Source organism: Moschus berezovskii, chromosome 11, assembly GCF_049115385.1.
Source record: "Moschus berezovskii isolate FMDL1 chromosome 11, NW_MosBer_1.0, whole genome shotgun sequence".
NCBI lineage: Eukaryota > Metazoa > Chordata > Mammalia > Artiodactyla > Moschidae > Moschus > Moschus berezovskii.
In genome coordinates, this window is record NC_142470.1 from 63,020,983 (window position 1) to 63,040,521 (window position 19,539).

The window sequence follows — 19,539 nt, forward strand, 5'->3', positions numbered from 1 at the left end:
GTGACACAGGGGCTCCGCCCTTGTTTCCTAACTAATCTAAAGCACTAAGTGGGCTGAATGCAGGTTAATTAACGATGCTGTTGGCAGGCGGAATTACTTGAGCAGAGCCTCGAACAGCATCAAAGCCAGGAGCTGGCAGGTGTCGGCCGGGACAACTGAGGAAAGCAAGCCCGGGAGGGAAGCTTGGGAGGCGTGCAGGCAGGACTCGGGGGCCGGGAGGGGACCGCCGGCTGAGCACTTCATCACTGGGCCAGCTTCCAACACGCCATCCTGTTTACAGCTTCTGCATTTGAATTTCAGGTTTACCTGAGTCTTTGAAGCTGGGTTCCTGGGCATTTCCTTGAGAATGAACTTCATTTTTTTGCAAGCTGCAGAAGTTAGGAAGAAAACTTGGGTGACCTGTCTTCCATCTATGGTCCTTGGGGACCTCAGGAACTTTGATGGAAGGAGGATGCCCCCAGGTAAAAGAGCCGGTGGGGTTTACATCCTGTGATGTAGGAGTCAGACCATGTCTGTGCATGGCAGAGATGCATGAGGGGCTGGGGGTTACACACTGACACCCAGGGAAGAGGGCGAGGCCCCCTTCAAGTCTGAACTTCACAAATACGAATCTTCCACAAAGCGAATACCTTGTTTACTTTCAGAAACTGGATGGTAATCAGAGAGTGAAGTTCAAACATTTCAGGGAAATTTTATTTACTTTTTCCTCCAAAGACATGTGCTCCCAGGACTGCCCTCCGAATGTGCTGTCATGGGACTGTCCTTCACCGCCTGGCTCACCTGGGGGAGGGGATGGGGGTAGAGAGACCCCAGGTGAGCAAACCCAGGCGGTGCCTATCCTCTCCCTGGCGACAAGGGACCCGGGGTGTCATCAGGATGAATGCCCATTCCCCAACTTTGCAGAGTAGCCCTCTCTATGGCAGACCCTGTCAAGATGTAACTTGGAAGGTATCAGGGCTTAGAGATCTCAGAGTTGGGCAGGAAATATTTCTGGTAACCGAACTGATTCTTTTTTCTCCTTTGGTTCATCATGGTTTTTCCCTCTTTAATATTTGAACCAGCCACAGTTTCACCCTTAGTTGCAAAGTGTCTCAGCACAACTTCAGAACCTCAGACAGGACAGGCTGAGCTTCCCCTCTCATCGCGATTACCACCCCCCCACCCTGACTCCGTCAAACTCCCCCGATGGATGGAGGGACTTTCGCTCCTCCTCACTCACCCCTGTGGCTTTACCGTCCCTCTCAGATCCTCCCCCTGCCCTGGTGCCCAACACCTCCAGCCTCCTGGGAGAAGCAGGTGCAGTTACGGCGGGAAGATGGGGAATCAGTGGCTCTGGGGCAGGAGCCCCAGTTGCCCCCGAGCTGTCAGGGTATTGAGCAGAGACTCATCTGCAGTGACAGCCAGAGCCACCAGACAAGTGTCTCCACCGAGTCACTTTTTGTCCCCCCACCCACCCCAAAACATGGGGGCCACAACTTTGGCCTTGATTCAGAACCACCCAGGAAGGTGGCTCTGGGGGCCCTTGGGCACCCTCACTGCTGCACACAGCTCACAGTCCCAGAGCAGCACACCTCCAGGTTCCAGGAGACCCCAGGCTCTCAGTATTGAGCCCCCAAACCTGCTGAGCACACAGATGCAGCTCCTTCACCAGACACACAGCTAGTAGCAAAGTGGGGTGTCTGGTGTTTCCCTGAAAACAAAGGAACATGCTCAGGTCTTAGAACCAGTAGCACAGACGCATGGTAACCGGGAAAGCTTGTTGAAACGCAACCCAAAAATGACACGCATTTCAAAAATGCACCTGGGCTGTCCTGGTTCGGTGACACCTCCGTCTCACCCATACATAGCCCAATCGCTTAGGAAATCACGAAGGAAGAATAAGACTTACCTGGACCCCACTGGGGGGTCTGTTTCCAATCCCAGCAGAAGATGGTCCTTGAAGAAAGCCAGGCTCCGTCCTGTTGCGGCCCCTGGGCTCACAGGTGGCTGCAGGCCGTGTCCAGGGAGCAGGTGCTGGCAGGGCAGGCGGCCACAGAGCTGCCGGGGCTCCAGTCGCTCACTGTCAGCCCACTTCCCTCGGCTCCCAGGACTCTGTGCTCTTCCCTGACTGCCTGTCCCCTCCCGGGGCCTCCCGCATGTGGACTCACCTGCGCCCTCTAGAGGCTTCTCCCTGCAGCAGCCACCAGTGTTGGGCGGGGGCGTGGGGGCGTGGGGGCGTGGGGGGAGGACAACTCTGCTCTGCCCTCTGCACCTGCTCTGACTTCCTGCCCAAAGACACCTTTGGAACTATAAAATCATTGACTCCCTTTTCTTAGGGGGCGGAGGTCTTGCTTCACTTCAAACACGCAAAGCCTTTGGGCACAAGAACAGCAGAAAACTAAACTGGCATCAAAATCCTGTTCATCAAAGTGCTCACCGAAGGATCCCCACTGAGATGGCCACTGACTGGGCTACCGCCTCCATCCAGCTGTGAAGCCCCTTCACTGTTCCTGGCTGTCCCCCCCACACACATTTCCTGCAGGTGAGTCACCAGGGCTGCACTTCTGTCCCCAACCCCCGCAATCTACACCCCCTATGACTGCAGACAACCACTGTTGTTCAGTCACTCAGTCGTGTCTGACTGTGACCCCATGGACTGAAGCATGCCCACAACACACCTTCACCATCTTCCAGAGCTTGCTCAAACTCATGTCCATTGAGTCGATGCCATCCAACCATCTTGTCTTCTGTCATTCCTTTTTCCTGCCGCCTTCAATCTTTCCCAGAATCAGGGGGGTTTTTGACAATGAGTCAGTTCTTTGCATCAGGTGGCCAAAGTAATGGAGCTTCAGCTTCAGCATCAGTCCCTCCAATGATTATTCAGAACTGATTTCCTTTAAAATTGACTGGTTGGATCTCCTTGCAGTCCAAGGGACTCTCAAGAGTCTTCTCCAACACCACAGTTCAAAAGCATCAGTTTTTTGGTGCTCAGCTTTCTTTACAGTCCAACTCTCACATCCATACATGACTACAGGAAAAACCATAGCTTCGACTAGATGGACCTTTGTTTGCAAAATAATGTCTCTGCTTTTTAATACAATGCCTAGGTTTGTCATAGCTTTTCTTCCAAGGAGCAAGCATCTTTTAATTTCATGGCTGCAGTCACCAACTGTAATGATTTTGGAGCCCAAGAAAATAAAGCCTGTCACTATTTCCACTGTTTCCCCATCTATTTGCCATCAAGTGATGGGACTGGATGCTATGATCTTTGTTTTTTGAATGTTGGGTTTTAAGCCAACTTTTTCGCTCTCCTCTTTCACCTTCATCAAGAGGCTCTTTAGTTCCTCTTTGTTTTCTGCCATAAGGGTGGTATCATCTGCATATCTGAGGTTGTCGATTTTTCTTCCGGCAGATAACCATAGATCCCATGTAACTCTAGAGAATCATATACCCCTGTGATTACAGATAACCATAGACACCCCATATAACTCTAAATAACCATATACCCTCTTCAACTGTAGATAACCATACACCCGTTATGACTGCAGATAACCATAGACACCCCGTATAATTCTAGATAACCATATATACCCTGAATGAGGCGGGCATCACCAGATTTTATCCACCGATGTGAGCTTCTGTGTTTATTTAACAGAACTTGGTCAAACCCAACATGTGCTGCTAATAAAGAACAAAGTCTGGCTACTCTTTTCTCCCTGTTTGCCCAGGGTTTGTACCCTGGACACTGCTTCTCACAAAAGAACCCTCTTCAGGGAGGGGGCACAGACATGGTGTAGAGGAAGCTGCAGTCAAGGCTGAGTGGGGGCAAAGTGAGCATCCGACTGTGCCCTTAGCTCCTCCCTGCTTGCCTCCCTGTAACATCCACTCCTGCCCCCCAGTGATGCCAGCGGTAAACTGAAATATAATTGAAATTGATCCTCCCATGAATGACCTTGGGTGCCTGAGCAGCACAAAGGTTCAAAATGCTGAGTCTTCTGTGACCTGCAATGTTGTCAGTCCCAAAGCACAGACCAGTGTGCTTTTCTAATAAAGGGAAACACGTGAGTCTCATGAGACCTATTTGCAGCAGGAAAACTAAGAAAAGGGGGAAAACTGAATTTGGAAATACAAAATTTGACATCTTCATTTAAACATCGACAAATTCATTTTCCAGTATACGAGTTCACATATCTCCCAGTATTCATGGCTTTGGGGAAATGGGACAGTGGCCCAAGAAATGGCCACTGTGTTATCAGTGGGAGCTCTCGACATGTGGGGAGTGTGAGCCCGTGGTATGAACAGGTCACGTCGTCAGTTCAGTGCATTGTATGTAACAGAGTTTATTAATGCAATCTTTAGCATATTTATGAGAAAGTTTCGGAGTATATCTGAAGGCAGTAAAAGCATCAGTTTACAAGGATAACGTGTTCTGGGGGGTGTTTAATTCCACAGCCCTTCCTCCTTACCTGTCCTCAGAAACTGGGCAAGAGGTAAACCCTCCATCTGAACAGGGATCCCCCCCGGCAGGCTGAGTTGCCGCCCAGTCTGTCTCAGGGCTCCTGTGGATGAGGTACCCTAGCGGCTCCCTGCGGCTACCACTGCAGAACTGTTCCCAGAGCTGGCGCAGGGGCGAGAAGCGGCAGGGTTCCTAGAGAGGCTGCCTCATCTGATGGGGGCTTCCAGACAGGCTGCCTCATCTGGGGGGAGCAGCTTCCAGACAGGCTGCCTCATCTGGGGGGAGCAGCTTCCAGACAGGCTGCCTCATCTGGGGGGAGCAGCTTCCAGACAGGCTGCCTCATCTTGGGGGAGCAGCTTCCAGACAGGCTGCCTCATCTGGGGGTGCTCCCACGGGAGCTGGCTCAGGAGTGGGGGCTTCTACTGTCCTTGGTGATTGTACGTGAAGGCCCGACAACTGTTGCTGGAATGCCAGTCCACAGAGCTTCAGGGGCAGCTCACAAATCTGGATTTTTAAAAAACAGGAGATCGTCTCAGTTTTCAGTGTTGACAACTAATACAACTGTGTGGCCCAAACAAACACAAATGGCGTCTCTGATCCGGGTCAGCCACCGGGCAGCATCTGGCACCCTCACAACCAGACTCAGTCTTCCGTTAGGTTAGCTTTGAACTTCAGACGCTAATAGCCACTAAGGGGTAAGGTTTCAAGCCATTCTGCTTTTCTGAAATGGTTTTTGCAAATAAACCCACCCATTTCATGTTCTTACTGTCCTCATGACTACATAGTTTAAATTTTCACTAGCATGAAGGTGAGGTTGTGTGGTGGGGCCTTAGTGAAGGCACAGCATCTGAGTGGGTTGACCCCTCCCTTGGTTTGCTTATCGTCCCCCTAGGGTGAGACACACGGGGCTCAGCCTGAGCCGGGCCTAAGTGCTGAGTGACGCCAGCTACCGCTTCCTAAATTATCATCACCTCTTTCAAACCACCCACTTCATTCCATACAGTCACTTCCGGCTGTAACAGGCGGCTCATGGATCCTGCAGCTACATGGCAGCTCAAACCCTAGTGCCAACCCGTTTACAGAATCACCAGGGTGACTTTGCCCCCCACCCTACTGAGCAGGGAGACCCCGGAGTGAGCCAGACATCAAGCACCTATGTTACTCCGAGACTAGGCACCAAGTGTGACTTGTACTCTTTTAGCACAAAAGCTCATCGTGTGGTGGCAACACACGAAGATTTCTGGGAAGGCTGATGGCAGAAAGCATTAGCTGTGATGTCTGTACTTCTCAGCTCTTACACTTTATAAAGACTTGTGAAGTCCATGTGACTAAGACTTTTATGTCTTCTAGAAGGCAAAGATTGAATCATTTTGTTTTTAAATCACACAATTTCCTGCTTTATTCTTAGAGAAATGTGGCAGGAGCATGGATAGAAATGCAGCCCCTTTGGCTCTGTAACTTTTCATCTGAGGTAGACGTCACAGGCTTGAGTTCAGACTGGAGGAGATAGAGGGTTTCATCAGAGCTGGCTTCTCACCTGCCCACCGGATTCAGACCCACCCTGAGCTCCTGGTACCGCCGCCTCACCTGTGTCCCAGCAGAGACCAACCTGCCCTTCAAGGCAGCCTGCAGGGCTGAGGCCAGCCTATGCTTTCCCTTCATCACAAGGGGTAACAGGAATGGCTTCTGGGAGCATGAAGACTCCACACAGACGTCCAGCCACGTGTCAACAGGCCAGGAGCTTGAGTCTAGCATGTCTGTCCTGTGGGAGGTCTGACCTTTCTAGAATCATCAGAGTCAGGGCAGAGATGGCATGCCAGTTGGGGAGGCTACAACTGAGATGCAGACTGCATCCTGTGAGGAGCACAAAGGAGGAAAGAAGAAATCCTAGGAAAGTTCTGGCAGAACAGTCCCCTCCTACCTTGGAAACCGGGGTGGTCCTGAAGAAGGAGCACAGGACTCGGGCCTTGATAAGAGATGGTGACACAGATGATGGTGTTTCCCATGCCCCCAGCACCTGCACTTTGCATGATTTGGACAGAACGACCCTCAGAGCAAGCTGTCCAACCATCATGCCCACTACCCCGTGTACAGGTGAGAAAACTGAGGATTCACCTGATGGAGCAACTTGCCCACTTGGCTCTTAGGGTACAGAGCCAGGAAACCTCCTGCTCCAGGTGATCTTCCTATTTCTGATGACCTCCTGCTTCACATGACCTTCCAGTTCCAGGTGACCTTCTGCACCAGGTGATCTCCTGCTCCACGTGACCTTTCAGTTCCAGGTGACCTTCTTCTCCAGGTGACCTTCCAGTTCCAGGTGACCTGCCTGTTCCAAGTGACCTTCTAGTTCCAGGTGACCTTCCTACTCCAGGTGACCTCCTGTTCCAGGTGACTTCCTCATCCAGATGACTTCCTGCTCCTGGTAACCTTCCTGTTCCAGGTGACTTTCCTGTTCCCAGTGACAGTCCAGTTCCAGGTGACCTTCAACTCCAGGTGACCTCCTGTTCCAGGTGACCTGACTGTTCCAGGTGACTTCCTGTTTCAGGTGACAATCCTGCTCCAGGTGACCTCTGCACTAGTCTGACTGCTGTTTCTTTGTTTAAACACCACCTTCACAAAGAGATCATTTTTCTGAAATGGTGAATCACATAGGGGATGGGTAATGAGAGTATTTCACAGATTATACACCCCCCCAACCTCCTGCAGAAGCACTAGGAGTTGAGAATGAATACTTCTGCTCCCTGCATTCTCTCAGAGACCCTGCCTCATGGCCCTGCCAGTGTGGGATCCTGGGTCTCTGTTGTTTGTGCATCTCCTGCTGCAGAGGGAGCTCGTGAGGGTAGCATGCACCCCTGAGCCCCACACGGAGCACCCATATGTGTGAGCTCACGGCAGAAGCCGAGCGTGTGTCTGTGGAGTGAATGAGTGAACGGGCGAGTGAGTGAATGAGCTGGACATGAAGATGAAGGAGACCACACTTGGTTCACCTTGCTAACTGTACCTGCCAAACACTGACTGCAAAAGCAAATTCCATTCCTATCAGAAGTATTTTGGCCCCTTGCTATAATCTGCGCTGAGCACTGGGGAGGGGTCCCTGGGTGCTCAGTCCCCCTACCCACATTTGACTGTGGTGCCCACACATGGCTGAGCAGCTGCTGGAGATCAGAGAAGAGAAAGACTCCCCATACTTGGTAGAGTGTTTCACAGAGTGGACGACCTCTCATTCATATCTGATACTACTTAAACACTTAGGTAAAAGGATAGGCTGATAAATTTCAGTGGGGGACGTTTGTTACATGAGCCTTTAAAAATATACTGATTTTCTCCTGTAAGAACAGGCTGCCAAAGATTTGAGCAACACAGAATAACCTAAAATGTTCATAATCTCACCACCCAAGGCCGCTGGTTAACGTCTTGATGCTGATATGTCAACCTTGTTTCAGTGTGTTTCGTTCTGTAACTGGGATCACGCTGTACATACAGTTCTGTGTCCTGTCCTCTTTGTCTGTATTTTGCATATCTCACCTTACAGAATCCCCTAGAAATCCCTAATAGCTCAGTTGGTAAAGAATCCACCTGCAATGCAGGAGACGCTGATTCGATTCCTGGGTCGGGAAGATCCACTGGGGAAGGGATAAGGCTACCCACTCGAGTATTCTTGGGCTTCCTCTGTGGCTCAGCTGGTAAAGCATCCAACTGCAATGAGGGAGATATGGGTTCGATCCCTGGGCTGGGAAGATTCCCCTGGAGAAGGGACAGGCTACCCACTCCAGTATTCTGGCCTGGAGAAGTCCATGGGCTGTATTGTCCATGGGGTCATAAAGAGTTGGACATGACAGAGTGACTTGAATGTCACTAGAAATAGAGTTTTCACAGCTAGTTAATGTTCCATTACTTGGACGTGCTATAATGTATCTAACAGTTCTTCTAACTTTGGGCATCGTCAGTGGACACTTCCTCTCAAAAACGTTAGTGAATACGTTTAGACTCCCAGTCTAATACGTTTCTCGATCCCAGGCTTTCTGCTTTGTTGCTTTATCCTCTTGTTCTGTTGGGCATATTCTCAGGCTCCTGATGAACAGCAGGCAATCCTAGGCAGTGACTGTTGTATGTCTCGATTGTCTGAATATGTCCCCATTTACCCTGTTCACTTGTGGCTTGAATGGGGGTAAAATTTCAGGTTAGAAATCGTGTCCTTTGAGCTGCCATGTTGAAGTTGAGAGGGTCACAGTCTTCTGGTCTCTGCAGTTCATCTTTCTTCTGCTTTTCTCTCTGGACGTTTGTAGGGTCTGTGTATTCCCCAGACTCTGAAATGCCGTGATTTTTTCTTTTTTTACCACCATCTGGCTCTGCTTTCACCCAGTGTGGGGGGCTCAGTGGGCTCCCACTTCTGCACCATGTCCCTGCCTTTTTTCCTGACGGAACTTCTGTCATCTAGTTATTGAGCTCTGGACCCGAGTTTTCTAATTTTCCTTTTTTTGGTTGATTGGTTAGGTTTTTCCCCTTTCTCCTTTTTCCTTTTGGGGAAATTTCCTCCACTTTACTTCCAAACCCATCCATCGGGTTTTTACCTTCTGCTGTCATTTCTTAATTTCCCAAAGATCTTTCTGTTCCCTAAAAGTGGTACGAGTGACTCTGCTGTTTCATCTCAGACTCTGCGCCATCTCTCAGAAGGTAATGACACTGGTGACCTCAAGTCACCTTCTGCTTGAGGTTTGTCAGGTTTTATCTGTTTCACCACAGACACTCTACCCAGATGTTGGCTTATCTCTGATGTCTACCCGCATGTGGGGGGATTAAAAATCTCATCTGACGCTCTGAGATTCGTCATCCTCAGGCTCTCTTTTATGTCCAGATGGCAGGGCCTCCTAGGGCCCTCAGTCATCAGTACCTTAGGGTTTCCGTTGTGGCTGTCCCCACCACCTCCTATGTTCCATTCGTGGGGTCCAGGTCAGGGTGTTGCCAAGGCTGTTGGGTATGTCACGTTCCTGGTCTCCTCATGGGGCCTGGGCCCCAGGCCAGGAGCCTCCACAGACAGGCCTGGAGCCTTCGGTCCCCCCGTCTACCCCCGGTGGTGCAAAGCAGGAGGAGTGAGGGAGCCTCAGGGACTCTGCAGCCCCACACAGGATGAGCTAGTCACCCCCGGGCACCTGTTGCTTTCCCGGGCCGAGCAGGAGGGTCCATGCCCACGGCGCCTCCTCCTCCAGGGCTGCCTCGCCCTACCGCGGTTTCAGCTGTGCCGTCTCAGCTCACTCTCTCTCTCTCTCCACAGATCATGCCGCATTGAAAACCCTCTTCTGTCCATTTTCCTGAGGTTTGGGAGGAAGCAAAGGTGTGTATCAAGTCAGAGTCTCTAACAGGCATGACTTTTCCTGGAATTCAAGGACTCTCATTCCCGCTGAGTCACCAGCCAGACTTGTGAAGCTGTCACCTCGGCTCTGAGCTGACCCAGGAGTAACCTGGAGTCCGTCTGCTTTTCTGCCCTAGTATCCACGGAGGCAACCCTGTCTTTCTCTTTAAAAAATGTAAACTTCATTTAAAGGAGAGGAACATTGCGTGTCTGGGGGTTGTTCTGAACTGCCAAGTTCCTGCACACAGCTAGGGTGAGAAGCGCTGCTTGCTGCGTCTGCCAGAGGCCCAGAGGCCCGTTGCGCATGATTCCAGCCAGGGCCCCCTGTGAGGACACTGGTTCTCAGAATCCCCCTGCCTCCGTGTGCGTGCTTAGTAGTGTCTGACTCTTTGTGACCTCATGGACTGTAGCCCGCCAGGCTCCTCTGTCCATGGGATTCTTTAGGCAAGAATACCAGATTGGGTTGCCATTTCCGCCTCCAGGGTATCTTCCCGACCCAGGAATTGATCCTCTGCCTCTAAGGCCGTTCATTTCTGTCCCTTCCTTGGGGGAGTAACTCAGTCTGGACCCATGTCCTTGAGATACCAGCGGGGGATTGACCTTGCACAGATTACTCTTCTGAGTCATACAGCTTGTGGTTGAAAACTGAGGCCAAATTCACAGCAGATTTTTATAAAAATACATTTTTTACCGTCAGCACAAAAAGGCAGTTTTCCCTCATGTGATTTACTTTTTATTTTAGGATAATTTTTTTCATTCAACAGCTGTCACTATGGTAGCCTGATTAGTTTTTAACTTTACAACTGATTTCTCTCGAAAAACGAGTGGTTTAGCATTTTGTTTGCTTCCTTTTAGAAAACATTAATGGATAAAGGGGTAATTGCAATAGCTTGAGGTAGTGTAATGTCATCCTCAGTGTAATGATTTGCCTCTTTCAAGGAAGCGCTGTTCTTACAAGTAAATGGCTGGTTCCCTTCAGAGGCGCACCTGCCCACTTGGAGCAGTTTGCAAGGAGAGGCATCAGTGCACTTGGGTTACAGACCATTTAACGATGTACAAACACATCACTAGAAAAGCGGGGGAGTGTGTGCCCTCGGGCAGCCCTGTGACACACATGGTTGTCTATTCAAGCCTGTTTGTATTGCAAAGTGCAGGGTAATCTCTCTCCACTCATTCTTAATGGCTCTGTCTACTCCCATCCCGGATTGTTACTGGATAACGTTTGAAGTTCAGAAGTAAGTCAAGTTGCTTTGTTCCCCAATTTTGAACAACAGGGAAATATTCCAGTTCTGAGTTTTCTAGACAATAGGACAAAGTGAAGTCGCTCATTCGTGTCCAACTCTTTGCGACCCCGTGGACTGTAGCCCACCAGGCTTCTCCGTCCATGGGATTCTCCAGGCAAGAATACTGGAGTGGGTTGCCATTTCCTTCTGCAGGGGATCTTCCTGACCCAGGGATCGAACCCAGGTCTCCAGCATTGCGGGCAGATACTTTAACCTCTGAGCCACCAGGGAAGTCCCAGCCAGCTGGAATTCCACAGTCTTGGAGACAGAGTTGGATGTGCGTTGCTTATGGGCTGGTGAGCCTTTAGTGCTGCGTTTATTTTTTATGAAGTCATTGCCATCAACAGTCTCTCCGGCAGACAGGAAAGGTCTCCCGTCAGTGAGAACACAGCCTCTCTTCTCTTCCATGGACTGCTCAAGTGGCTGCTGCTTTAGAATTTAGGTTAAGACCTAAGGGTCTTGTTGGGAACTAGGTGAGACCCTGAGTGTGTGAGCTTGACCACCCTGAGCTTGGTCCCTGCTGTGCCCGGAGGTGAGCCTCACAGGATTCTGGGGGTGCAGGTGGGTAATGTTCGCTGTGCAGTTGAGGGGGGGTGGTCAGGAGGAGACCAGGGCTGGGAGCAAGGCCCAGAGTCCAGGGGGGGCCCTGGACTCAGAGGGACCAGTCAGGAGAGGCTGCCCTCTGGCCACACACGCCCCTTCCCTGCCATACACTTCTGTCCCCCAGACCCCCTGACCCTTCCCTGCTTTCCTGTCCCCTCCCCCCCCAACAACCTGGGTCATTCTCTGTGATCAGACCAGTGTCCTAGAGGGTAGGGAGAGCAGAGCATTCTGGGCTCAAGGGCTCCCTGGAAAGAATGGAATTTTCATTGACGAGTTATCACCTGTGCCTCTGGGAAAAGGGAATGTATGATGTCACTCTGAACTCTGCAAAGAGGGCATCCATGTGCCTCCCAGGTCCCTCCCCATATTGCGCAGTCCTCCCTGGAGACTCAGCGTGGCCACATGGTCTGTTGAAGGCAGGGAGGGTCTGAGTCAACACTGGAGCCCTTCTGAGCTCTTTCCACTTTCTCTGCTGGGTCCAGGCAACCTGATTTGGGCGTCCTTACCTCTGGAGCTCTGAAGGGGTGACAGGCTTGGTCAGCTGAGTAGCCCGACTCCTGAACACAAGCTCAGAACCTTTGACCCCAGCCTGGAGCTTTGAGACAGACATTGAGGTTGCCTACCCAACCTTCACTCTTGTCTCCCAGAGGGTCCAGGGCCCTTGAGATATCTATGTGGCTCCTGGGGGCAGGGGTGGTGTGGGGGACTTGTGGGGCAAATAGAACAAATAAGTGGAATTATTTGTTTATCATGACTTCAGCTGTGATGGCTTATTCATTTAGGCCTCAGTTCAGTTCAGTCGCTCAGTCATGTCCGACTCTTTGTGACCCCATGGACTGCAGCACACTAGGATTTCCTGTCCATCACCAATTCCCGGAGCTTACTCAAACTCATGTCCATCAAGTCAATGATGCCATCAAACCACCTCATCCTCTGTCATCCCCTTCTCCTTCCGCCTTCAATCTTTCCCAGCATTAGGGTCTTTTCCAATGAGTCAGTTCTTCACAACAGGTGGCCAAAGTATTGGAGTTTCAGGACTGAGTTCATTTAGGATGGACTGGTTGGATCTCCTTGCAGTCCAAGGGTCTCCCAAGAGTCTTATCCAACACCACAGTTCAAAAGCATCAATTCTTTGGTGCTTAGCTTTCTTTATTATCCAACTCTCACATCCATATGTGAATGTTTTCACTAGAAAAGCCATAACTTTGAATAGATGGACCATTGCTGGCAAAGTAATGTCTCTGCTTTTTAATATGCTGTCTAGGTTGATCATACTTTCCTTCCAAGGAGCAAGCATCTTTTAATTTCATGGATGTAGTCATCATCTGCAGTGATTTTGGAGCCCCCCCAAAATAAAGTTTCTCACTATTTCCATTATTTCTGCATTTATTTGCCATGAAGTGATGGGACCAGATGCCATGATCTTTGTTTTCTGAATGTTGAGTTTTAAGCCAACTTTTTCACTCTCCTCTTTTATGTTCATCAAGAGACTCTTTCGTTCTTCTTTGCTTTCTGCCATAAGGGTGGTATCAGTTACATCTGAGGTTATTGATATTTCTCCCTGCAATCTTGATTCCAGCTTGTGCTTCATCCAGCCCAGCATTTCACATGATGTAGTTGCATTTAAGTTAAATGGCAGGGTGACAATATACAGCTTTGGCGTACTCCTTTCCCAATTTGGAACCAGTCTATTGTTCCATGTCCAGTTCTGACTGTGGCTGCTTTTTGACCTGCATACAGATTTCTCAGGAAGCAGGGGAGGTGGTCTGGTATTCTCATCTCTTGAAGAATTATTCACAGTTTCCTGTGATCCACACAGTCAAAGGCTTTGGCCTAATCAATAAAGCAGAAGTAGATTTTTTGGGGAACTTTCTTGTTTTTTCAATGATCCAACAGATATTGGCAATTTGATCTCTGGTTTCTCTGCCTTTCTAAATCCAGCTGAACATCTGGAAGTTCACAGTTCATGTACCGTTTAAGCCTGTCTTAGAGAATTTTGAGCATGACTTTACTAGAGTTTGAGATGAGTGCAATTGTGCAGTTGTTTGAACATTGTTTGGCATTGCCTTTCTTTGGGATTGGAGTGAAAACTGACCTTTTTCAGTCCTGTGGCCACTGCTGAGTTTTCCAAATTTGCTGACATAATATGCAGCACTTTCACAGCATCATCTTTTAGGATTTGAAATAGCTCAACTGGAATTCCATCACCTCCACTAGCTTTGTTCATAGAGATGCTTCCTATGGCCCACTTGACTTCACATTCCAGGATGTCTGGCTCTAGGCGAGTGATCACACCATCGTGGTTATCTGGGTCATGAAGATCTTTTTTGTATAGTTCTTTTGTGTATTCTTGCCACCTCTTCTTAATATCTTCTTTTTCTGTTAGGCCCATACTACTTCTGTCCTTTATTGTGCCCATCTTTGCTTGAAATGTTCCCTTGGTATCTCTAACTTTATTGAAGAGATCTCTAGTCTTTCACATTCTATTGTTTTCCTCTATTTCCTTGCATTGATCACTGAGGAAGGCTTTCTCTTGTTATTCTTTGGAACTCTGCATTCAAATGGGTATATCTTTCCTTTTTTCCTTTGTCTTTCACTTCTCTTCTTTTCACAGCTATTAGTAAGGCCTCCTCAGGCAACCATTTTGCTTTTTTGTATTTCTTTTTCTTGGAATGGTCTTCATCACTGCCTCGTGTACAATGTCTTGAACCTCCGTCCATGGTTCTTCAGGCACTCTGCTTATCAGATCTATTCCCTGGAATCCATTTGTCACTACCACTGTATAATCATAATGGATTTGATTTAGGTCATATCTGAATGGTCTAGTGGTTTTCCCTACTTTCTTCAATTTCAGTCTGAATTTGGCAATTTGTGGTTCATGATCTGAGCCACAGTCAGCTCCTGGTCTTATTTTTGCTGACTGAATAGAGCTTCTCCATCTTTGGTTGCAAAGAATATAATCAATCTGATTTTGGTATTGACCATCTGGTGATGTCCATGTGTAGAGTCTTCTCTTGTGTTGTTGGAAGAGGTGTTTGCCATGACTAACGCATTCTATCAACAAAACTCTGTTAGCCTTTGCCCTGCTTCATTTCGTGATCCAAGGCCAATTTTTCCTGTTACTCCAGGTGTCTCTTGACTTCCTACTTTTGCATTCCAGTCCCCTATAATGAAAAGGACATCTTTTATTGGTATTAGTTCTAAAAGATCTTGTATGTCTTCATAGAAATGTTCAGCTTCAAATTCTTCAGCATTACTGGTTGGGGCATGGTCTTGGATTACTGTGATACTGAATGGTTTGCCTTGGAAATCAACAGAGATCTTTCTGTCATTTTTGAGATTGCATCCAAGTACTGCATTTCAAACTCATTTAGGCCTCACCTCACTCCACAAGGAAGGTGGAAGGCTCTGTGGTTGTTATTACTGTTGAGAGGCACCTGAACCCCTTTTTATTGAGACGCGGTTGTTGTATGATGTTGTGTTAGTGTTACGGGCTCAAGGGCCTGGAGTACCAGCAACTGAGTCCCACGAGGTCCTTCTTCCTCCTGCCACAGCCTGGGACACCCACAGGGCTGCAGGCTCGACTTTGTAGTCCAGCTCTGTCCTCTATTGTTTTGTGAAGGTAGGTGAAAGGAGAGACTCTATCAGCTGGGGGACAATGTGGGGCTGAGCACGGCCCAGGTCAGAGCAAGGCTGGAGCAACTTCGCCAAGGCAGCTCCTATCCTGCTATTGTAGCCACGCGTTCTGGGAAACAAACTCACTCAGAAGGACAATGCAGATAATGAAGTGCAGTTTATTATACCGGCAGGCCCAAGGCAGAGTCTCCTCTTAGCCAAGGACCCTGACCAGCATTTGTGAAAATCTTTTATACACCACGTGTATGTGTCCGAACCCACCACTCCAAATTCCTTGAGACTTACATACACAAAGGAAGGTTAAATACAATCCCAATAACCCCATCATTCACGTGTTATGTGTTCAAATAGTTAAACAACTGGCCAATAATCAATAATCCCGAGGTTACACTCTGACAGGTACAGAAAAATTTATGGCCTGTCTAGAGGCAGAGGTGATTAGTGTATGTTTTCTCTTAGGCGATGAGCAATGGCAAGCCACTCCAGTACTCTTGCCTAGAAAATCCCATGGATGGAGGAGCCTGGTAGGCTGCAGTCCGTGGGGTCGCTAAGGGTCGGTCATGACTGAGCGATTTCACTTTCACTTTTCACTTTCACACATTGGAGAAGGAAATGGCAACCCACTCCAGTGTTCTTGCCTGGAGAATCCCAGGGAAGGGGGAGCCTGGTGGGCTTCCGTCTATGGGGTCACACAGAGTCGGACACGACTGAAGTGACTTAGCAGCAGCAGCAGCAGCAGCAGCAACCTGGATATGATCTTCAAGGTTCCCCTGTCTGGAGGGGGTCTTACGCTTCTGTTGTCATTTCTCTAGGCACTAAGCACAGAGTTCAGCGTCCATTGGAGAGGTGGCCAAGCATGATCAGCATGAACAGGTCTAAGATGGAGTCCAGGCCCTATGAATTCCTTCTTCACTGCCAGCTGTTGAAGTGGGCTCTCCGGTGCTCGGGGAAAGGGCCCACAGTCCTTCTAGTGGAGAAGGATGGTGCTGTTCTGTGGGTTTGACTTATGGCTCCAGAAGAAGAGGAGGGGGACCTGAAGGGACAGGAAGCAGACCCCCACCCAAGACCTCCGGCTGCTTTAGACCCTGGAATGGGCATTCCTAACTTCCTTCTCCACATGTCTCTCCTGTCCTTACCGGGGCTATGGCCCAGGAGCCCAGAGAGCGTGTCTGCCACCATCGCCAATAGCCTGTGTCTGGGGGTCAGTGGGTTCAGCTGATGGTTACATTGAGGCTGTGACCACCTAGTGGGAGGTGGGACAAGCTGGGGGTGACCCCAGAACTCTCAAGGGTGGCCTGGGGGCTTGCTTCCAGCTGGCTGCCCCTATGAAGGTGACACTAGCCGTCTGGGGTCAAGGACCTGACTCTGTGCCTGGTCCATGGTTCATCTCTCACATCTTCAGGGAGTCTCCCTCCATCCAGCATCCTCTCGAGCCTGGGCTGGGTCTCAGACTTACTGCCCGGCGTCCTTCTCCAAGGAGAACAAGCCCCACTAACTGCCTCTTGCCATCTCAGAGTGTCCTGTCTGTGTAAACCAGGTTTCCAATCGGCCCAGATTCAGGGGCTCCTGGAGGAGACCCCCAGCCTTAACCCCAGCCTCACAGCCAGGAGACCAGGCTCCGTTCTCCACTCACCCTGTGTTTTAGAGCTTTCCCTAGGAATCCCATCTCCCTCACTAACCAGATGGCAGTATGCTAGGTAAAATCCCTTCGATTTCTCTTGTAAGTGGATTTCACATCAATGAAGCCGGTCTTGTAATGTCCTCGGGGGGGTTAAAGTTAGAAGGTGCAATAACCTGTCACCATGCTGATGGACATCACAGCTCCCAACAGAGCCCAGTGCAGGCAGGTGAGCAGGGAGTGTTAGCTGCATGAGAAAACGAATGAGTGAGTGAAAGAATAAAGAAACATCCCCGCCTGCCAGAGGGAGGGCCCTGGAGAGGGGTCGGCCTGCACGCAGTGGGCGGGAACAGGACGGTCCCAAGGTCCCGGGTGCTCAAGCTCTTGGACCGTTTTGGTAGACACACCAAGTTGTTATCCATATTTTGCCTCAACAGTTTTTGAAACCTTCCCAGACCTGACTCTCCTTTGTGGAGTAGATGACAGCGATGACAGCGGTCTAAAGCAGCCAGAGGTCTTGGGTGGGGGTCTGTCCCTAGATGGGACAGCTCCTAACAGCCCACTGACAGGGCGTGGACAGCTCTGTGATCAGCCACCTTTGTGCTTCTTGTTGCCCTGGTTGCCGTGAGGGACCGGAGCTCACAGGGGAAAGGCCTTTCCAAGATGCTCCCCCCCAGACGCTTCTGTGGTCACTTGGCTGCAGAGATTGGTCACCCTTGGCCCCCTGGCTGGCCGGCACGTCAGTCACTCCAGTGAACACGGAGGCAGACCCACAGCCCCAGGACACCCTGTGCTTCTGGCATTTTCTGCCAGAGGCTCAGCCCCACCGGCTGGGCTGAATGGACCCAGAACAAACGGGTACCAAGTGGCTGTTCCAGTGCTGCTGGCCCTGCAATGGCCCTGGACACCAGTCTCATGAATGAATGAGAGGGAGCTCCATCTTGGCCACCAGCCAACAGAGCCCTCTTCCCTCTGAGCATTTTCTTCCACGAACAAGTTTTTTGCTTTTAAAAATTTCTTTCACTTGAAAGCAGTGCCCGCCCCCGTTTCCTTGCCCCCCACATTCGTTCACTTGCTTTGACCTTCTGCCAAAACTCTGTTTCTTGAGGCTCAGCTGCCCACCTGCCTGGATCACAGTGTGTCAGGTGTTGGGCTTCCTCGGTGTTCAGATCCCCCAAGGTCACAGGGAACAGAGGCTGGACTGTCTCCTTTCTCTCTTTAGGGCTTTGTTGCAGGTTCCTTAGGGCTTCCGCTGGCGTAATTACCGCTGTTCCCTTCCCAGAGCTGCCCACCTCCCCCTGTTTGCTAAAACCTCCGTCGATCTTCCGTGCTTTCTTTCCTGGTTAGAGTTCTGGCCTGTCTGTCTGCACCTCAGTGTCCTGGATTCTGCTTCAGGGTGTTTTCCAGAGCAAGCTTACACAGTGACTGTTCTGCTCTCCACTCTTTTTTGTGGGGGGAGGTGACACAGGACAACTGAGCAGAGCTCAGGGCCCCTCCCCAGGTCCGTGGGCTCGGCCATGCCTGACACCCGCCTGCAGCTTCTCTTGTGAAACTTACCTGTGGTGACTTTGTACACACAGCGTACTTTCCTCCCCGCCCACGCACCTTGCACCCTACTAATGAGGCCCCCTCCCAGGCCGTGAGAGACCCAGGCCTTGGGACTGCCTCACCTGGGCCCCTCTCTCATCGCCGGCCCAGGCAGGTGCTTTATACCAAGTTCAGGTTGTGATCATCGAGACCTTGATTAAAGCCAATGTTGACTGGGACTCAGATCAGGATGGAAACTCAACCCCCCTCCCCAGGTTGTGGGGATCATAGCTGAGCTGAAGATTCTGTGGGCTTAAAAGGAAGCCTACCCCCGCAACGGCTACAGCCACTAGGCTCTTGGTCCCCCACATGTGACCAGGAGCTCATTTTCCCTGGATGAGAAGGAGGCTTCATGTTTGACCCACATCTAAGAGGTGAAAGATGGACCCCCTCTGAGCGCCCCTGATGCTGCCCTTGGGAAATACATTTCCTGCTGACCAGCTGTCAGGCCTGCCCTTGATCTAACCTTGAGGACGGTGCTGACTCCCACAGGTGGTCACTCATCAACCATGACCTTCCTTGAGAGGCAGCAGCTCCCCTGGATGGAGTGCTGTGGCCTCAGCCGGCTGTGGACGGACACATCCATGTCAGTTTTAATCCATCCTCACTCACTTCTGTGAGCTGGGATCCAAACTCTTCCTGCAGAACAGAGCCTTGGAGATGACCTGGACACCGTGGCCCCCACCTCCAGTCTGGACCAGCCCTTGAAGGGTGAACCTGTGGCACTTTCCTCCTGTCCCCACCCAGTTTCCCCCCTTCTCTGGAGGGTGCAAATGCTGGGGACAAGGAGACAGAAGCTGGAACCTGGGACGCTGTGGGGACCAAGCTGAGGGTCTGGAGGGGGAGGGGTGAGGCCAGAGAGCCAGCAGATGGGGGATACCAGTGGAGCAAAGGTGAGTCCCCCTGCCCCACCATTCCTTCTCTGGCCACTCTCTATATATTGCATGGATCTGGACTCAGGCCAGATGCTCCCAGACACATCCCCAGTAGCTTGATCCAAGTTTCAGGGTCTGGGATGAACCAATGG

At 50.4% G+C, this 19,539-nt stretch overlaps 1 protein-coding gene across 1 annotated transcript in view; it reads right to left on the minus strand.

Annotated features, from left to right (window-relative positions):
• The window catches only part of EDAR (ectodysplasin A receptor), a 58,169-nt gene extending 56,077 nt beyond the window's left edge, over nucleotides 1-2,092 (minus strand). Inside the window, exon 1 of the mRNA XM_088841402.1 lies at nucleotides 1,889-2,092. The gene's annotated coding sequence lies outside the window, so the exon portion shown is untranslated. The remainder of the gene's footprint in view (nucleotides 1-1,888) is intronic.
• Nucleotides 2,093-19,539: the final 17,447 nt, after the last annotated feature.